The sequence below is a fragment of the Trachypithecus francoisi genome, unplaced genomic scaffold (genome assembly GCF_009764315.1).
Source record: "Trachypithecus francoisi isolate TF-2019V2 unplaced genomic scaffold, Tfra_2.0 Lachesis_group1, whole genome shotgun sequence".
NCBI classification, from domain to species: Eukaryota; Metazoa; Chordata; class Mammalia; order Primates; family Cercopithecidae; genus Trachypithecus; species Trachypithecus francoisi.
The window spans coordinates 7,392,925-7,411,429 of record NW_022681454.1 but is presented as its reverse complement, the minus strand read 5'-3'; the positions used below and the strand labels follow the sequence as shown (position 1 = coordinate 7,411,429).

The following is an 18,505-nucleotide window of genomic DNA, read 5'->3' as shown; positions in this document are numbered from 1 at the left end:
AAAAGACAATGGGGTAGGGGTAGGGACAAGGGTAGAAACTGGGAGGATATCAGTTGGATAGATGAAACAGCAATCCAGGAGAGACACTATGGCAGGGTGGCTCAGTGGGGGAAACCTGAAGATGTAGATGGATCAGTGATGTAGAGCACATCACCGTGACCTACCACTACATCACAGTGGCTCTCAAACAGATGGATTTGACACATTTCTGGAGAACTTGAAGGTTGGATTCAGGTGATTAAGGAAAGGAGCAGGACTTTAGCGTCAGAATGATCTGACTGTGTTACCTTGGACCAGTAACTTGAGATTTCTGAGCCCCAGTAATAATATGTTAGAAAACCAGCATACAGATTAAATAAAATCATGTATTTAGAGCTCCTATTGCCTGACATGCAATATGCGCTCTGTGAGACATGTCCTTCATCTCTCTTGCAAGAGCAATAAAAGCTTTAGAAGCTTTGGGTTGAGCTCTTTTCTCCCAATCTGCTTCTCTTCTTAGGGAATTGGCTTTCCCTCTGCCCAACGCCCATACCCTGCCTCTTCTTCCCCTTCACTCCCTGATTCCCATACTTTACCTCTCAGATAAAAACATCAGCCTTGCTGAAAGGAGATCTTAGTAAGAGTCTCCACTGAGGTCTTCTGAAAAGATTGCTTGTTTGCAAGAGGATTTTTCTAAAGGTATACTCTATCTATTTGCTTTCTGCTACAAGCAATGGAAAACCCAACTCCTACTGCCTTAGAAGAGAATAAGTGCTATCCCACTTAATAAGGAGTCCAGCTAGGCACAATGGCTCAACCCTTGTAACCTCAGCATGTTGGGAGGCCTAGGCAAGAGGATCCCTTGAGGCCAGGAGTTCAAGACCACCCTGGGCAACAAATTAAGACCTCATCTCTACCAAAAGAAAATTTAAAAATTAGCCGGACACAGCGGCATGCATCTGTAGTTTCAGTTGCTTGGGAGGCTGAGGCAGGAATATCACTTGAGCATAGGAGATTGAGGCTACACTGAGCTGTGATCACGCCACTGTACTGCAGGCTTGGCAACACAGCAAGACCTGATCTCTAAACAAACAAACAAACAACAGCAACAAAACAATGAGTCCAAGGGAGGGAAAATCCATGGCACGGAATGGGGTTTAGATCAACACCATCGGAGCCCAGGTTGGTCCATCTCACTGCAGTGATGTCCTTAATGTGCTGGCATTGTCTTCAAGCTGGCAGCCCTCATGGTTTTAGGTGGTGCCACAGACATGCACATACTATCCAGACACAAGAGCACTCAGGGCACATAGAAAGGGCTCTGCCTTCCTACGGATCTCTCTCAAAGAAGAGAAGTTTGTCCCAGAGTGCCCCAGACTTTCCCTTATAACTCACTGGTCAAATGTGGGTCACATGCCTGTCCTGAACCAGTCATAGGCACGGGGATTGAGATTGCTATGATTGGTTTATGCCAATTACAATCCACTCTCTGAACCAGGAGATTGCCCCCCCTTGCCCTGTGTGATGTGGAAATGAGAGATGCACGTGGCCAACATTGAAGTTCTGTAAGGAACGAGGAGAAGACATGTTGGCTAAACACATAGCTCTTAACAGAGGGAAACTGAGACTTCATTGGATTTGAGAGAAATCATTACAGTTCTGTTAGCAATGGTGCCCACATAGACCTCTCTAGCTTTGATTTACCAAAGAGAGACAAAAGGCACAGAAATGATAACTTTGTGTTCTCTTATTGCTTCATCACTAAAATCCCCTTCTGTGAACAGTTAGCTTATAGTCGTTTACGCTGTATGGTGGCTATCACTTGCCAGCCTTCAGCGCATCAGAGGTGGAGGACCCATGAAGAGCCTGGACCAAGGGAAACTGATGTTTATTGAGAACCAACCACATGCTGGGCCCTGGGCCACGTGCTCTGCCTGGATCATCTCATCTGATCCTCAGGTTTCTGCAAGGCCAATATTGTTATCACCTTTTCACAAAGGTGGAAACTCAGACCCATTCTCTCATACCAGAGAGTAGCTTTCTGTACATGATGAACTGAAAAAGTGCCCTCAGTGGGTATCTAATTTCAAAAATTAGGCACCTGGAGAGAGAGAGAGAGCGAGAGCAAGAGCAAGAGAGAGAGAGAGAGAGACAGAGACAGAGAGAGAGAGAGAGAGACAGTCTACTGTGTCTTCCATGTCCAAGGTCGCAGAAAATGCACTCATTACCCAACTTGGCTGGGGAACCAATCCATCTACCAATCAGGAGCCGCCAGGGGGATGTACAGGGAAAAAGCATGGTAGTCATCCTGGAACCCTACGGGCTGAACTCAGACACTCACCTCTGATGAATAGAGCATGGAAAAAGAAAACAAGTAATGTTACGGTAGAGAAACCCAGAAGACCCCACCTAACCAAGTGATCAAAGATACCATTGACAGACAAAGTCACGTTGATATCATCTATTCTCTGAAAAGATATGATGAGAAGGGCACTTCCGTTCTGTCATACACTTCCAAAACATCCACAACTTCATTTCTTAATGAAAACACATCAGATAAACCTCAACTGAAGAACATTTTACAAAATACCTGACCATCACTCACCAAAAGTATCAAAATCATGAGAGATATAAGACAACAAAACAAGAAATTACACAGATGACAAGAGATGAAGGACACCTGACAGTTAAATGCGATGAGGTGTCCTGCATTGGATCATGCCACAGAGAAAGTGCATTAGTGGAAAAACTGGTGAAATACATATGAGTCTATAATTTAGTTCATAGTAACGTCTCAATGCTAATTTCTTAGTTTTGACAAATGTGCCATGGTTATGTAAGATACTGGAATTAGAGGGAGGTGAGTGAAGGGTATATAAGAACTCTTTTGTGCAATCTCTGGAGCTCTTTGATACAACTAAAATGATTTTAAAATAAAAAGTTTTTGAAAAATGTGTGCAGAACTGCCTGGCATCAGTGCCCCTGACATCATTCCCTCTACCCTCACCCAAGCAGTAGCATCATTTTTTTCTAAGACTGACCTTGGAATTCTGCTTTCTAAAGAAACAGAAAGATACTCCTGAGAAAGGCAAACTTTCTAATTGTAGGTGTTGGTGGAGTTTACATGTGCAAGAATCTTCACCTCCTCTGTCTGTCTTGGTGTGTACAGACTGACATCAGGCCTGCTGGTTGAGAGGCCCCATTCCCAAGTGGAAAACTCAGTCAATCTTCCACTTGTTGGGGAAGCTGAGAGACCACACACAGCCACACAAGCATGGCAGAACCCATAGGGCCACCTCTGTTCATCAGGTTGGTCCTTTATTGATCAATTGAAAGCACAGGCCAAGATCACCCAGGCACTCTGGGGAATCAGTAGCACAAAAGAAAGGGAGCAGGCAGGATACACACAGAGGAGCTCGCCACAAAGGACATAGTTGATTTGGGGAAGAGAAGAGAACTTTAAAAGATTGAATTCATCTCCTCAAAAAGATGTGAGAAGACATTGCAGCCATAAAACAATAGAACAAGCTACTCTGAAAAAGAATGAAAGAATATGAAGGAATTTTTGAAAGGTGATGGGTATCCCAAGTACACAGAGAAATCAGAGACCACACAAATTATACGGATGTATTAAATGATCACTTCTACCAAAGACTATATACAACTATTATGCATCAGTAAAAGTTTTCCCAATTATTGCCAAAATAGAAAATTCAATAAAAGAGCTGAAGGAATAAGTAGAAAAAATTCCACAGAACTTCAATCATCTCAATAAACACAGAAAAAGCTTTCAATAAATTCCAGCATCCCTTCATGATACAAACTCTCAACATCCTGGGGATTAAAGGAACATACCTCAAATAATCAGAGGCCATCTATGACAAATCCACAGCCAACATCATACCAAAGGGGCAAAAGCTCAAACCATTCCCTTTGAGAACTGGAACAAGACAAGGATGCCCACTCTCACGGCTCATGTTCAGCATAGCACTGGAAGTCCTAGCCAGAGCAATCAGGCAAGAGAAAGAAACAAAAAGCATTCAAATAGAAAAGTTATCTCCCTTTGCTGATGACATGATTCTATACCTAGAAAATCCTGAAGATTCTGCCAAAAAGGTCCTAGAATTGATAAGTCAATTTAGTAAAGTTTCAGGATACAAAATCAATGTAAAAAATCAGTAGCAGGCCAGGCGCAGTGGCTCAAGCCTATAATCCCAGCACTTTGGGAGGCCGAGACGGGCGGATCACGAGGTCAGGAGATCGAGACCATCCTGGCTAATACGGTGAAACCCCGTCTCTACTAAAAAAATACAAAAAACTAGCCGGGCGCGTTGGCAGGCGCCTGTAGTCCCAGCTACTTGGGAGGCTGAGGCAGGAGAATAGCGGGAACCCGGGAGGCGGAGCTTGCAGTGAGCTGAGATCCGGCCACTGCACTCCAGGCTGGGCGACAGAGCGAGACTCCGTCTCAAAAAAAAAAAAAAAAAAAAATCAGTAGCATTTCTACACATCAACAATGTCCAGCCTGAGTGCCAAATCAAGAACATGGTCTCACTTACAATACCCACAAAGAAAATGAAATGCCTAGACATACAGCTAACAAAGGAGGTGAAAGATCTCTTCAAGGAGAACTACAAAACACTTCTGAAAGAAAACAGAGACCACCCAAATAAATGGAAAAACATTCCATGTGCACAGATTGGAAGAATCAGTATAAAAATGGCTATACTGCCGAAAGCAATTTATAGATTCAATGCTATTCTTATCAAACTACCAATATTATTATTCACAGATTTAGGGGAAAAAAACTATTCTAAAATGTATATGGAACCAAAAAAGAGCCCGCCCGAAGAGCCAAAGCAATCCTAAGCAAAAAGAGCAAAGCTGGAGACATTACACTATTTGACCTCAAGCTCTACTATAAAGCCACAGTCACCAAAACAGGTTGGTGCTGGTACAAAAACAGACACATTGGCCAATGGAGCAAAATGTAAAATTCAGAAATAAAACTGCACAAGTACAAGTACAACCACCTCATCTTCAAGAATGCTGACAAAAAGGAACAATGACAAAAGGACTCCCTATTCAATAAATGGTGTTGGGATAACTGTCTCTCCATATGCAGAGATTAAAACCCCCTTCCCTTTACTATATAAAAAAATTAACTCAAAAGGCATTAAAGATTTAAATGTAAAACCTCAAACTAAAAATCCTGGAAGACAACCTAAAAAATACTCTCCTTGACACCGGCCTTGGCAAATAATTTTTGGCTAAGTCCCCAAAAGCAGTTGCAATGAAAACAAAAATAGACAAGTGGCAACTAGTTAAACTAAAGAGCTTCCACACAGTAAGAGAAACTATCAATAGAGCAAACAGACAACCTACAGAATGGGAGAAAACATTCACAAACTACACATCCAACAAAAGTTTACTATTCAGAGTTCATAGGGAAATTTAAAAAATCAACAAGTAAAAAACATATAGCCCCAATAAAAAATGGGCAAAGAACATGAACAGACACTTCTTAAAAGAAGACATACAGCCAGAAAACATACGGAAAAATGCTCAGCATCACTAATCATCAGAGAAAAGCAAATCAAAACCACAACGAGATACCATCTCACATCAGTCAGAATGGCTACTATTAAAAGACCAGGCAACAACAGTTGCTGGTGAGGCTGCAGTAGAAAGGGAACACTTATTCACTGTTGGTGGAAATGTAAATTAGTACACCCACTGTGGGAAGCAGTCTGGAGATTTCTTATGCTCTACCGACTGAGCTAGCCGGGCATCCAACAGTCTGGAGATTTCTTAAAAAAAGAAAAAAAAAAAACTGAAAACAGAGCTACATTCAACCCAGCAATCCCATTACTGTGTGTATACCCAAAATAAAACAAATCATTCTACCAAAAAGACACGTGCACTCATATATTCACTGCTGTGCTATTCACAATAGCAAGGACATGGAATCAACCCAGATGCTCATCAATGGTAGACTGGATAAAGAAAATGTGGTACAGGCTGGGCACGGTGGCTCGTGCCTGTAATCTCAGCACTTTGGGAAACAGGTGGATCACTTGAGGTCAGAAGTTCAAGACCAGCCTGGTCAACATGGAGAAACCTCATATCTACTAAAAATACAAAAATTAGCTGGGCATGGTGGTTCACACCTGTAATCCCAGCTTACAGGTGTGACCTGGAAGCTCACATCCCTCAGGAGGCTGTGAGCAAGCCTCAGGAGGCTGGGGAGCAAGAATGACTTAAATCTGGAAAGTGGATGCTGCAGTGAGCCAAGATTTTGTCACTTCACTCCAAACTATGAGACAAAGCAAAACTCTGTCTCAAAAAAAAAAAAAAGGAAAGAAAGAAGAAAATGTGCTACATGTACACCACAGAATACCATACCATGCAGACATAAAAAAAGAATGAAATTATGTTCTTTGTAGCAACATGGAGGGAGCTGGAGGCCCTAATCCTAAACAAATTAATGCAAGAACAGAAAACCAAATACTGCATGTTCTCAGTTATATGTGGTAGCTAAGCATTGAGCACACATGGACATAAATATGGGAACAATAGACACTCAGACTACTAGAGGGTGGAGGAGGGGATGAGTTAAAAAAAACAAAACTACCTAATGGGTACCATGCTCACTACCAGAGTGAACGGGTCCCTACTCCAAACTCCAGGATCACACAATATTCCCATGTAACAAATTGGCACATATGTTCCCTTTATCTAAAATAAAAGTTAAAATAAAAAAGGGACTATGAGAAAAATCTGATTGGGAAATGGAGACACAGAAGATCAATAATATTAATAACAACAATGAGGTGTATTGAGTGTTCACTATATGCTAAGCAGTGTACTAAGCACTTTGCACACATATACAGGATTTCTATTTTATAGAAAAGGAAACTGAGGCACAGAGATAAGGAATGACTTTCCTTCACATAGCTAGTGAAGGAAAACACCAGATCTCAAACCTAGGCCTAAGTCACTTTCCTACTCTGATATTTTCATCAGTGACTTTGTCTCCTTGGGTCTAACCAAACTACTTGGCTCAGTACATGTATTAGTCATTTCCATATTGCTATGAAGAAATACCAGAGACTGGGTAATTTATAAAGAAAAGAGGTTTAATGGACTCACAGTTTCGTATGGCTAGGGAGGCCTCACAATCATGGTGGAAGGTGAAGGAGGAGCAAAGGCACATCTTATATGGCGGCAGGCAAAGAGCATGTGCAGGAGAACTGCCCTTTACAAAACCATCAGATCTCATGAGACTTATTCACTATCATGAGAACACCATGGGAAAGGCCTGCCCCCATGATTCAATGATCTCCCACCAGATCCCTCCCACAACACATGGCAATTATAGGAGCTACAATTCAAGATGAGATTTGGGTGAGGACACAGTCAAACCATATCATTCCACTTCTGGCCCTTCCCAAATCTCATGTGCTCACATTTCAAAACCAATCATGCCTTCCCAACAGTCCCCCAAAATCTTGACTTGTTTCAGCATTAACTCAAAAGTCCACAGTCTAAACTCTCATCTAAGATGAGTCAAGTCCCTTCTGCCTATGAGCGTGCAAAATCAAAAGGAAGTTAGTTACTTCCTAGATACAATAGTGGTACAGGCATTGGTTAAATACACCCACTCCAAATGGGAGAAATTGGGCAAAATGAAGGGCCTACAGGCCTCATGCAAGTCCAAAATCCAGTGGTACAGTCAAATCTTAAAACTCCAAGTGATCTACTTTGACTCCATGTCTCACATCCAGGTCACACTGATGCAAGAGGTGGGTTCCCACAGTCTTGGGCAGCTCTGGTCCTATGACTTTGCAGGGTATAGCTCTCCTCCTGGCTGCTTTCACAGGCTGACATTAAGTGTCTATGGCTTTTCCAGGCGCACAATGTAAGCTGTTGGTGGATCTACCATTCTCGTGTCTGGAGGACACTGGCCCTCTTCTCACAGCTCCACAAGGGAGTGTCCCAGTGGGGACTCTGGGCGGGGGCTCCCACCCCCCATTTCCCTTCTGCAACTGCCCTAGCAGAGGTTCTCCCTGGACAACCAGGTGTTTCTATACATCCTCTGAAATCTAGGTGGAGGTTCCCAAACCTAAATTCCTGACTTCTGTGCACCCAAAGGCTTAGCACCACGTGGAAGCCACCAAGACTTGGGGCTTGCATCCTCTGAAGCAATGGTCTGAGCTATATGTTGGCTCCTTTTGGCCATGGTGTCCTGAGACCGCACAAAGCAGCAATGCCCTAGGCCTGGCCCAGGAAACCATTTTTCCCTGCTAGTCCTCTGGGTCTGTGGTGGGAGGCATGAAGGTCTCTGACATGCCCTGGAGACATTTTCCCCATTGTCTTGCTGATTAACATTTGGCTCCACATTACTTATGCAAATTTCTGCAGTGGGCTTGAATTTCTCCCCAGAAAATGGGTTTTTCGTCCACAATGATTGAACTAGTTTACAGTCCCACCAACAGTGTAAAAGTGTTCCTATTTGTCCACATCCTCTCCAGCACCTGTTGTTTCCTGACTTTTTAATGATCGCCATTCTAACTGGTGTGAGATGGTATCTCACTGTGGTTTTGATTTGCATTTCTCTGATGGCCAGTGATGATGGGCATTTTTTCATGTGTCTGCTGGCTGCATAAATGTCTTCTTTTGAAAAGTGTCTGTTTGTTTCCTTTGCCCAATTTTTGATGGGGTTGTTTTTTTTTTGTTTGTTTTTTTTTTGTAAATTTGTTTGAGTTCTTTGTAGGTTCTGGATATTAGCCCTTTGTCAGATGAGTAGATTGCAAAAATTTTCTCCCATTCTGTAGGTTGTCTGTTCACTCTGCCGGTAGTTTCTTTAGCTGTGCAGAAGCTCTTTAGTTTAATTAGATCCCATTTGTCAATTTTGGCTTTTGTTGCCATTGCTTTTGGTGTTTTAGACATAAAGTCCTTGCCCATGCCTATATCCTGAATGGTATTGCCTAGGTTTTCTTCTAGGTTTTTTTTTTTTTTTTTTTTGAGACGGAGTCTCGCTCTGTCGCCCAGGCAGGAGTGCAGTGGCGCGATCTCGGCTCACTGCAAGCTCCGCCTCCCGGGTTCACGCCATTCTCCTGCCTCAGCCTCCTGAGTAGCTGGGACTACAGGCGCCCGCCACCGCGCCCGGCTAATTTTTTGTATTTTTAGTAGAGATGGGGTTTCACCATGGTCTCGATCTCCTGACCTTGTGATCCGCCCGCCTCGGCCTCCCAAAGTGCTGGGATTACAGGCGTGAGCCACCGCGCCCGGCCTCTTCTAGGATTTTTATGGTTTTAGGTCTAACATTTAAGTCTCTAATCCATCTTGAATTAATTTTTGTGTAAGAAGTAAGGAAGGGATCCAGTTTCAACTTTCTATTTATGGCTAGCCAGTTTTCCCAGCACCATTTATTAAATAGGGAATCCTTTCCCCATTTCTTGTTTTTGTCAGGTTTGTCAAAGATCAGATGGTTGTAGATGGGTGGTATTATTTCTGAGGGCTCTGTTCTGTTCCACTGGTCTATATCTCTGTTTTGCTACCAGTACCATGGTTACTGTAGCCTTGTAGTATAGTTTGAAGTCAGGTAGCGTGATGTCTCCAGCTTTGTTCTTTTGACTTAGGATTGTCTTGACAATGCAGGCTCTTTTTTGGTTCCATGTGAACTTTAAAATAGTTTTTTTCCCAATTCTGTGAAGAAACTCATTGGTAGCTTAATGTGGATGGCATTGAATCTATAAATAACCTTGGGGAGTATGGCCATTTTCATGATATTGATTCTTCCTATCCATAAGCATGGAATGTTCTTCCATTTCTTTGTGTCCTCTTTTATTTCATTGAGCAGTGGTTTGTAGTTCTTTAAGAGGTCCTTAACATCCCTTGTAAGTTGGATTCCTAGGTATTTTATTCTCTTTGAAGCAATTGTGAATGGGAGTTCATTCATGATTTGGCTGTCTGTTTGTCTGTTATTGGTGTATAAGAATGCTTGTGATTTTTGCACATTGATTTTGTATCCTGAGACTTTGCTGAAGTTGCTTATCAGCTTAAGGAGATTTTGGGCTGAGACGATACGGTTTTCTAAATATACAATCATGTCATCCGCAAACAGGGACAATTTGACTTCTTCTTTTCTTAATTGAATACCCTTTATTTCTTTCTCTTGCCTGATTGCCCTGTCCAGAACTTCCAACACTATGTTGAATAGGAGGGATGAGAGAGGGCATCCCTGTCTTGTGCCAGTTTTCAAGGGGAATGCTTCCAGTTTTTGCCCATTCAGTATGATATTGGCTGTGGGTTTGTCATAAATAGCTCTTACTAGTTTGAGATACGTTCCATCAATAACGAATTTTTTGAGAGTTTTTAGCATGAAGAGCTGTTGAATTTTGTCAAAGGCCTTTTCTGCATCTGTTGAGATAATCATGTGGTTTTTGTCTTTGGTTCTGTTTATATGCTGGATTACATTTATTGATTTGTGTATGTTGAACCAGCCTTGCATCCCAGGGATTAAAACCCACTTGATCATGGTGGATAAGCTTTTTGATGTGCTGCCGGATTCGGTTTGCCAGTATTTTATTAAGGATTTTTGCATCGATGTTCATCAGGGATATTGGTCTAAAATTCTCTTTTTTTGTTGTGTCTCTGCCAGGCTTTGGTATCAGGATGATGTTGGCCTCATAAAATGAGTTAGGGAGGACTCCCTCTTTATCTGTTGATTGGAATCATTTCAGAAGGAATGGTACCAGCTCCTCCTTGTACCTCTGGTAGAATTTGGCTGTGAATTCGTCTGGTCCTGGACTTTTTTTGGTTGGTAGACTATTAATTATTGCCTCAATTTCAGAGCCTGCTATTAGTCTATTCAGGGACTCAACTTCTTCCTGGTTTAGTCTTGTGAGAGTGTATATGTCTAGGAATTTACCCATTTCTTCTAGGTTTTCTACTTTATTTGTGTAGAGGTGTTTACAGTATTCTCTGATGGTAGTTTGTATTTCTGTGGGGTCAGTGGTGATATCCCCTTTATCATTTTTTATTGCATCTATTTGATTCTTCTCTCTTTTCTTCTTTATTAGTCTTGCTAGCAGTCTATCAATTTTGCTGATCTTCTCAAAAAACCAGCTCCTGGATTCATTCATTTTTTGAAGGATTTTTTGTGTCTCTATCTCCTTCAGTTCTGCTCTGATCTTAGTTATTTCTTGCCTTCTGCTAGCTTTTGAATGTGTTTGCTCTTGCTTCTCTAGTTCTTTTAATTGTGATGCTAGGGTGTCAATTTTAGATCTTTCCTGCTTTCTCTTGTGGGCATTTAGTGCTATAAATTTCCCTCTACACACTGCTTTAAATGTGTACCAGAGATTCTGGTATGTTGTATCTTTGTTCTCATTGATTTCAAAGAACATCTTTATTTCTGCCTTCATTTCATTATGTACCCAGTAGTCATTCAGGAGCAGGTTGTTCAGTTTCCATGTAGTTGAGCAGTTTGGATTGAGTTTCTTAGTCCTGAGTTCTAGTTTGATTGCACTGTGGTCTGAGAGACAGTTTGTTATAATTTCTGTTCTTTTACATTTGCTGAGGAGTGCTTTACTTCCAACTATGTGGTCAATTTTGGAATAAGTGCAATGTGGTGCTGAGAAGAATGTATATTCTGTTGATTTGCGTGAAGAGTTCTGTAGATGTCTATTAGGTCCCCTTGGTGCAGAGTTGAGTTCAATCCTGGATATCCTTGTTAACTTTCTGTTTTGTTGATCTGTCTAATGTTGACAGTGGGGTGTTAAAGTCTCCGATTATTATTGTATGGGAGTCTAACTCTCTAAGGACTTGCTCTATGAATCTGGGTGCTCCTGTATTGGGTGCATATATATATTTAGGATAGTTATCTCTTCTTGTTGAATTGATCCCTTTACCATTATGTAATGGTCTTCTTTGTTTCTTTTGATCTTTGTTGGTTTAAACTCTGTTTTATCAGAGACTAGGATTGCAACCCTTGCCTTTTTTTGTTTTCCATTTGCTTGGTAGAGCTTCCTCTATCCCTTTATTTTGAGCCTATGTGTGTCTCTGCATGTGAGATGGGTCTCCTGAATACAGCAAACTGATGGGTCTTGAGTCTTTATCCAGTTTGCCAGTCTGTGTCTTTTAATTGGACCATTTAGTCCATTTACATTTAAGGTTAATATTGTTATATGTGAACTTGATCCTGTCATGATGTTAGCTCTTTATTTTGCTCGTTAGTTGATGCAGTTTCTTCCTAGCATTGATGGTCTTTACATTTTGGCATGTTTTTGCAATGGCTGGTACCGGTTGTTCCTTTCCATGTTTAGTGCTTCCTTCAGGAGCTCTTGTAGGGCAGGCCTGGTGGTGACAAAATCTCTCAACATTTGCTTGTCTGCAAATGATTTTATTTCTCCTTCACTTATTAAACTTAGTTTGGTTGGATATGAAATTCCGGGTTGAAAATTCTTTTCTTTAGGAATGTTGAACATTGGCCCCCACTCTCTTCTGGCTTGTAGAGTTTCTGCCGAGAGATCTGCTGTTAGTCTGATGGGCTTCCCTTTTGGGTAACCCGACCTTTCTCCCTGGCTGCCCTTAACATTTTTTCCTTCATTTCAACTTTGGTGAATCTGACAATTATGTGTCTTGGAGTTGTTCTTCTCAAGGAGTATCTTTGTGGTATTCTCTGTATTTCCTGAATCTGAATGTTGGCCTGCTTTGCTGGGTTGGGGAAGTTCTCCAGGATAATATCCTGCAGAGTGTTTTCCAACTTGGTTCCATTCTGCCCGTCACTTTCAGGTACACCAATCAGATGTAGATTTGGTCTTTTCACATAATCCCATATTTCCTGGAGGCTTTGTTCATTTCTTTTTACTCTTGTTTTCTCTAAACTTCTCTTCTCGCTTCATTTCATTCATTTGATCTTCAATCACTGATACTATTTCTTCCAGCTGATTGAGATAGTTACTGAAGCTTGTGCATTTGTCACGTAGTTCTTGTGTAATGGTTTTCATCTCTATCAGGTCATTTATGGACTTCTCTGCATTTGTTATTCTAGTTATCCATTCGTCAAATCTTTTTTCAAGGTTTTTAGTTTCTTTGCGCTGGGTTCGTAGTTCCTCCTTTAGCTCTGAGAAGTTTGATCGACTGAAGCCTTCTTCTCTCAACTCATCAAAGTCATTCTCCGTCCAGCTTTGTCCTATTGCTGGACAGGAGCTGCATTCCTTTGGATGGGGAGAGGTACTCTGATTTTTTGAATTTTCAGCTTTTCTGCACTGCTTTTTCCCCATCTTTGTGGTTTTATCTACCTTTGGTCTTTGAGGATGGTGACATACCGATGGGGTTTTGGTGTGGATGTCCTTTCTGTTTGTTAGTTTTCCTTCTAACAGTCAGGACCCTCAGCTGCAGGTCTGTTGGAGTTTGCATGAGGTACACTCCAGACCCTGTTTGCCTGGGTATCAGCAGCAGAGGCTGCAGAAGGGAGAATATTGCTGAACAGCAAGTGTTGCTGTCTGATTGCTCCTCTGGAAGCTTTGTCTCAGAGGTGTACCTGGAGGTGTAAGGTGTCAGTCTACCCCCAGTGGGGGATGTCTCCCAGTTAGGCTACTTGGGGGTCAGGGACCCACTTGAGCAGGCAGTCTGTCCTTTCTCAGATCTCAACCTCCATGCTAGGAGAGTCACTACTCTCTTCAAAGGTGTCAGACAGGGATATTTACATCTGCAGAGGTTTCTGCTGCTTTTTGTTTAGCTATGCCCTGTCCCCAGAGGTGGAGTCTATAGAGGCAGGCAGGCCTAATTGAGCTGCGGTGGGCTCCACCCAGTTCGAGCTTCCCAGCGGCTTTGTTTACCTACTTAAGCCTCAGGAATGGCAGGCACCCCTCCCCTAGCCTCGCTGTCACCTTGCAGTTAGATCTCAGACTGCTGTGCTAGCAATGAGGGAGGATCTGTGGGCCTGGGACCCTCCAAGCCAGGTGCGGGATATAATCTCCTGGTATGCCATTTGCTAAGACCCTTGGTAAAGCTCAGCATTAGGGTGGGAGTGACCTGTTTTTCCAGGTGTTGTGTGTCACAGTTTCCCCTGGCTGGGAAAAGGAATTCCCTTCCCCCTTGTGCTTCCCGAGTGAGGCGATGCCTCGCCCTGCTTAGGCTCTCGCTCGTTGGGCTGCACCCACTGTCCTGCACCAACTGTCCGAAATGCCCCAGTGAGAAGAACCTAGTACCTCAGTTGGAAATGCAGAAATCACCCACCTTCTGTGTTGCTCACGCTGGGAGCTGGAGGCTGGAGCTGTTCCTATTCAGCCATCTTGGTGCCCAATCGAGTAGGCCATTTTCCGGTGATTATATCTTGTTAATGTTGTTATACTGACTTTATAAGGTTAATGGGTCAGATTTAGATTGTGAATGGCTGGAGCTTATCTAACTTGGAGGCTGTCTTTAAACAACATGAGTACATATTGCAAATTCAAAATTAGGTCCAGAACATTGAAAGGAGTCTGAGACCTAACAAAATTAGGTCCAGAACATTGGAAGGAGCCTGAGAGATTAAAGGTCCTGAAGCTTAAACTACTTTTTATTTACAGTCAGTCTACTTCTAGTTTCAATAAGAAACCAAATCAAGAAAACAAAAAAATGCAGGAGGGAAGGGGATGTAGATTATAGAGCAAGTAGAGTAGATCTCTTTTTTTTCAGTGTAATGAATAAGTAGATAATAACCAAAAGTATGTATATATAATTATCAAAGCACACAGATATGAACATATAAAACTGAATGATAAAGATGATAATCAGAAAAAATAAAAGCAGAAACAGTTAAACAGTATTTCTGCTGCAGGACTCACCTGGAGGTGGTGTAGTGGCAATGGGGAGATTTTATTTTTCACTTCATCCCATTCAGAACTGCTGTGGGAAAAACTCGACTCCATCCTCTTAAGGGCCTGGTTGAGTTCCAGAATTAAACTGACAGAAGAGAGAGTAACATAAGTTTTGTCTGGCCTGGGCAACTTCATAAAGCAACAAAGACCCAAAGAAGCAGTTACAGTCAGTTACAAGATTGAACAAAGTATAGCAAACTGTGAACATGTGCTAAAGCAAAGCGTCCTGGGCTAGGGTAGTTAATTGGGTAAAGTAGCCAGGATGGCAAGGGTTAGTTTAACAAAGCTTGTTTGTACAGAATTCCTTCAGCCCCATCTATCTTGTCCTTGATGATAAGAATGTTGCCTCTTCTCTAGTGTAGGGAGGACATTTTTCACATGGGAATCTCATCTTCTGCTTTTAAGTCTTGGAGTCCAGAGGGCAGTGGTTGAGATGTCTAGATGTTGGGTTCAAAGAATCTCCAACTGGAGTGGGACAGGCAGTGACAATCTGGCATGTTACCCTGGTTTGCCATTTGCATGTTGAAAAGGTTGTTCACATATGAGCTGTTACAGTGACTTCGCTGAAGTCTGTATTAAAGTGTCCAGTTTCAGCTTACAGGAATTCCAGAAAAGGACATTTTTAATTTTTGGTGATTCCAAGTCAGAAGAGTGGGAGAAAATTGGAAATATTAGTTTGGATACTAATACCCAGATGCTGGAGGAAACTAGAAGAATTTACAATCTAGTCACTATTATATAGGTAAAGAAAAACCTCAAAAACAATGAGTAGGTCTAATGTATCCATCTAATAATGGATACAGTATAGTTTTCTCCTGAAATATAATTTTTTCTCTTTAAAATTGAGACAGCCAGGTGGGAGGGGGGTCCCTGGCAAAATTCCAACTGGCCTGTGCACTGGGAATGTGCACTGGGGTGGAGCCACAGAAGTTCACATGGTTTGCAGCCCGGCGGAGCCTGGCCCCTCCTCTTCCTGTGTGGGACCTGGGATTCAAGGTGCAAGGTGGGAAGCACACTAGAGGAACTCTGGCCTTACAGAGAGTCCCTGTTCCCCCCTTTATTTCCTTTTCACCCAATAAAACCCTGCACTGCACACCCTTGAATTTGTCTGCAAGCTTATATTTTCGCGGTCATGTGATGAGAACCCCTGTCTTTAGCTGAACTAAGGAAAAGGCCTGCAACATGGTCACCGCATTTTTACCAAAGGTAATCAACATAAAACTGATTTGTTAGTCAAATAATGTAGTCTCATTAAACTTGGCCTGATTATTTACATAAGTGCAGCAAGAATAGTGATGGATTATTTAGGCTTTTTTAAAAGTCTACTTTGCTGGAATCTCAGATTGTACCTTTAAAAGCCTCTAAAGGTCAGGAAACCAAGCCAAGGATTTAGCATTAGACTTCATCTGGGATACCTATAGATTTGGTGAATTCCTCTCTTCTTGAAGTTCCCAAAATATCCTGAGGGTTTGGGGCCTGTTGGAAAGTGACATTGCTTACTCAGCTATAAAGCCAAGAGCCTTTTTTTTTTTCTATAAAGAGGAATATGTTCGAATATATTTTGCTACATCAAAATAATAGCAAAAAATATAATATTGTGCAAAAGAAGTAGGAACACTTATTTTCATTGGCTTGGAAAGCTGTATATTATTGTATTAGCTTTTTATTCTTGTGTAACAAATTACCACAAATTTAGAAACATAAAATAACACCTAATCATTAGCCCACGTCTCTGTAGCTCAGACATCTGGCATGGCCTTTTTAAGCCAGGTACCAGACCAGCTTTTCCAAGAAAGCTTTATAAGCATTGGCTCCATAAAGTCAACCTTAGTTCCTTAACGTTATCTAGTCATATCTGGAAATTTGATATTCCAGTCAAAGCCTTAATAATATAACCAGTGTTTCCAATTATGTCCTGTTGTAAAGAGAACAGATTCTTATTGAACTCATGTAGGCAGTCATATTGCCATGAAAATAAGAATACTCACTGACAGTTTCTAAATTTGGGGGGGATCTGGCAGAAAAAAAGATAAGTATCTCCTTTATGTTTACTAAGGTATGCCTTACTAACTTGCTAAGCTATACATCGCTAAGAGAAAAAAACAGAAAACTTTTGTTAAATCTATAAAGCATAATGTTAAAGAATAATCAGTGTTTCAGACAAAAGTCATAAAAAATTATCTTCATCAGTTTGTTTAGCCCCATGTCATTAACTCTTATTCTGCTTGACTTTGTGATAGTACTTTCAAGAACCCATCAGTTTCTTCATTGGAGTTCTGGAAATTCTTACCCAGTCTGGCTATAGGGTCTTAAAGTTACTAGAGAATCTGTGTTTTAGAGTACTTGCAGAGGCTTTTTCTATGACTCTGTTTGAAAAAGTAGCAACTTTAGACAGTAGCTGATTGTAAATTCCTTCCGAAAGAATCAGAATAAACAACAGCTGTCTGCGAATAACGACAGCTCAAAATGGCCATAGTTAAGGATCTGATAAGAGTTCACTAAAATAGTGATTAAATTGACAAGGAATTTGGTTATATCTATGACATACAACATTTTAACATGCTAACTAGAATCATTACTGATAATGTATTAGAACATATCACATTTTTAGTAATTTTATATAATTTTTAGAACACTTATATTAATGATATACATTCATATAAATATAACAGGAAGGTTAAATATCATTTTTGACTATGTTTTCTGTATACTTTAATATATCAAATAAGCTTAATTGGTTTAATATCTCTCTTTTTATAAGGAGAGAAAACAAATCTTTTGTAATCCTCCAGATACCCATCTGGAAAATTCTAAAGTCAGCTCAAGGTCAAATAGATTTAATTAAAAATTTGATTTTGGGAAGTTTTCGAAAATATCAAAAAGTTAAAATTATTAATTAAAACACGATCATAGATCATGAAATAACACCAAAGCGACAAAAGATTTCAAAGGCAAATACAGAAAGTTACATCATGATTAAAAAAAAAAACTTTAGCTTTGTTAATATTGAGAACACTTAGTTTACTTAAGTAATCAAAGACAATGAAGACAATACGAAGGGCAGGAAATTATTTTAATTAAACACAAAATCTCTGTTTTCTAGGCAAATTACTTCAAGCATAAAGAAAAACACTTTGGCCAGGGGCGGTGGCTCACACCTGTAATCCCAGCACTTTGGGAGGCCAAGGTAGGTAGATCACGTGAGGTTAGGAGTTCGAGACCACCCTGGCCAACATGGTGAAACTCCGTCTCTACTAAAAATACAAAAATTAACTGGGCAGGGTGGTGCACGCCTGTAATCCCAGCTACTCAAGAGGCTGAGGCAGGAGAATTGCTTGAACCCGGGAAGTGGAGGTTGCAGTGAGCAGAGATCACACCACTGCACTCCAGCCTGGGTGACAGAGTAAGACTATGTCTCAAAAACAAAAACAAAAACAAAAACAAAAAAAGAAAAGAAAAAGAAAAAGGAAAACATTTCAATAAATCTCTTATCAAGAGCAGATCAGTGCTCAAAAAAAATTTTGTCCTTTTAATTGAGAAGACAAAATTCTAGTTTTTTTTTTTTGAGACGGAGTCTCGCTCTGTCGCCCAGGCTGGAGTGCAGTGGCCGGATCTCAGCTCACTGCAAGCTCCGCCTCCCGGGTTTACGCCATTCTCTC

At 41.2% G+C, this 18,505-nt stretch overlaps 1 long non-coding RNA gene across 1 annotated transcript in view; it reads right to left on the bottom strand.

The window, feature by feature from the left end:
• Positions 1-18,505, bottom strand: part of LOC117085120 — a 46,503-nt gene that overhangs the window by 2,654 nt on the left and 25,344 nt on the right. Inside the window, exon 5 of the long non-coding RNA XR_004437801.1 lies at positions 14,814-14,931. This is a non-coding gene — a long non-coding RNA (uncharacterized LOC117085120). The remainder of the gene's footprint in view (positions 1-14,813; positions 14,932-18,505) is intronic.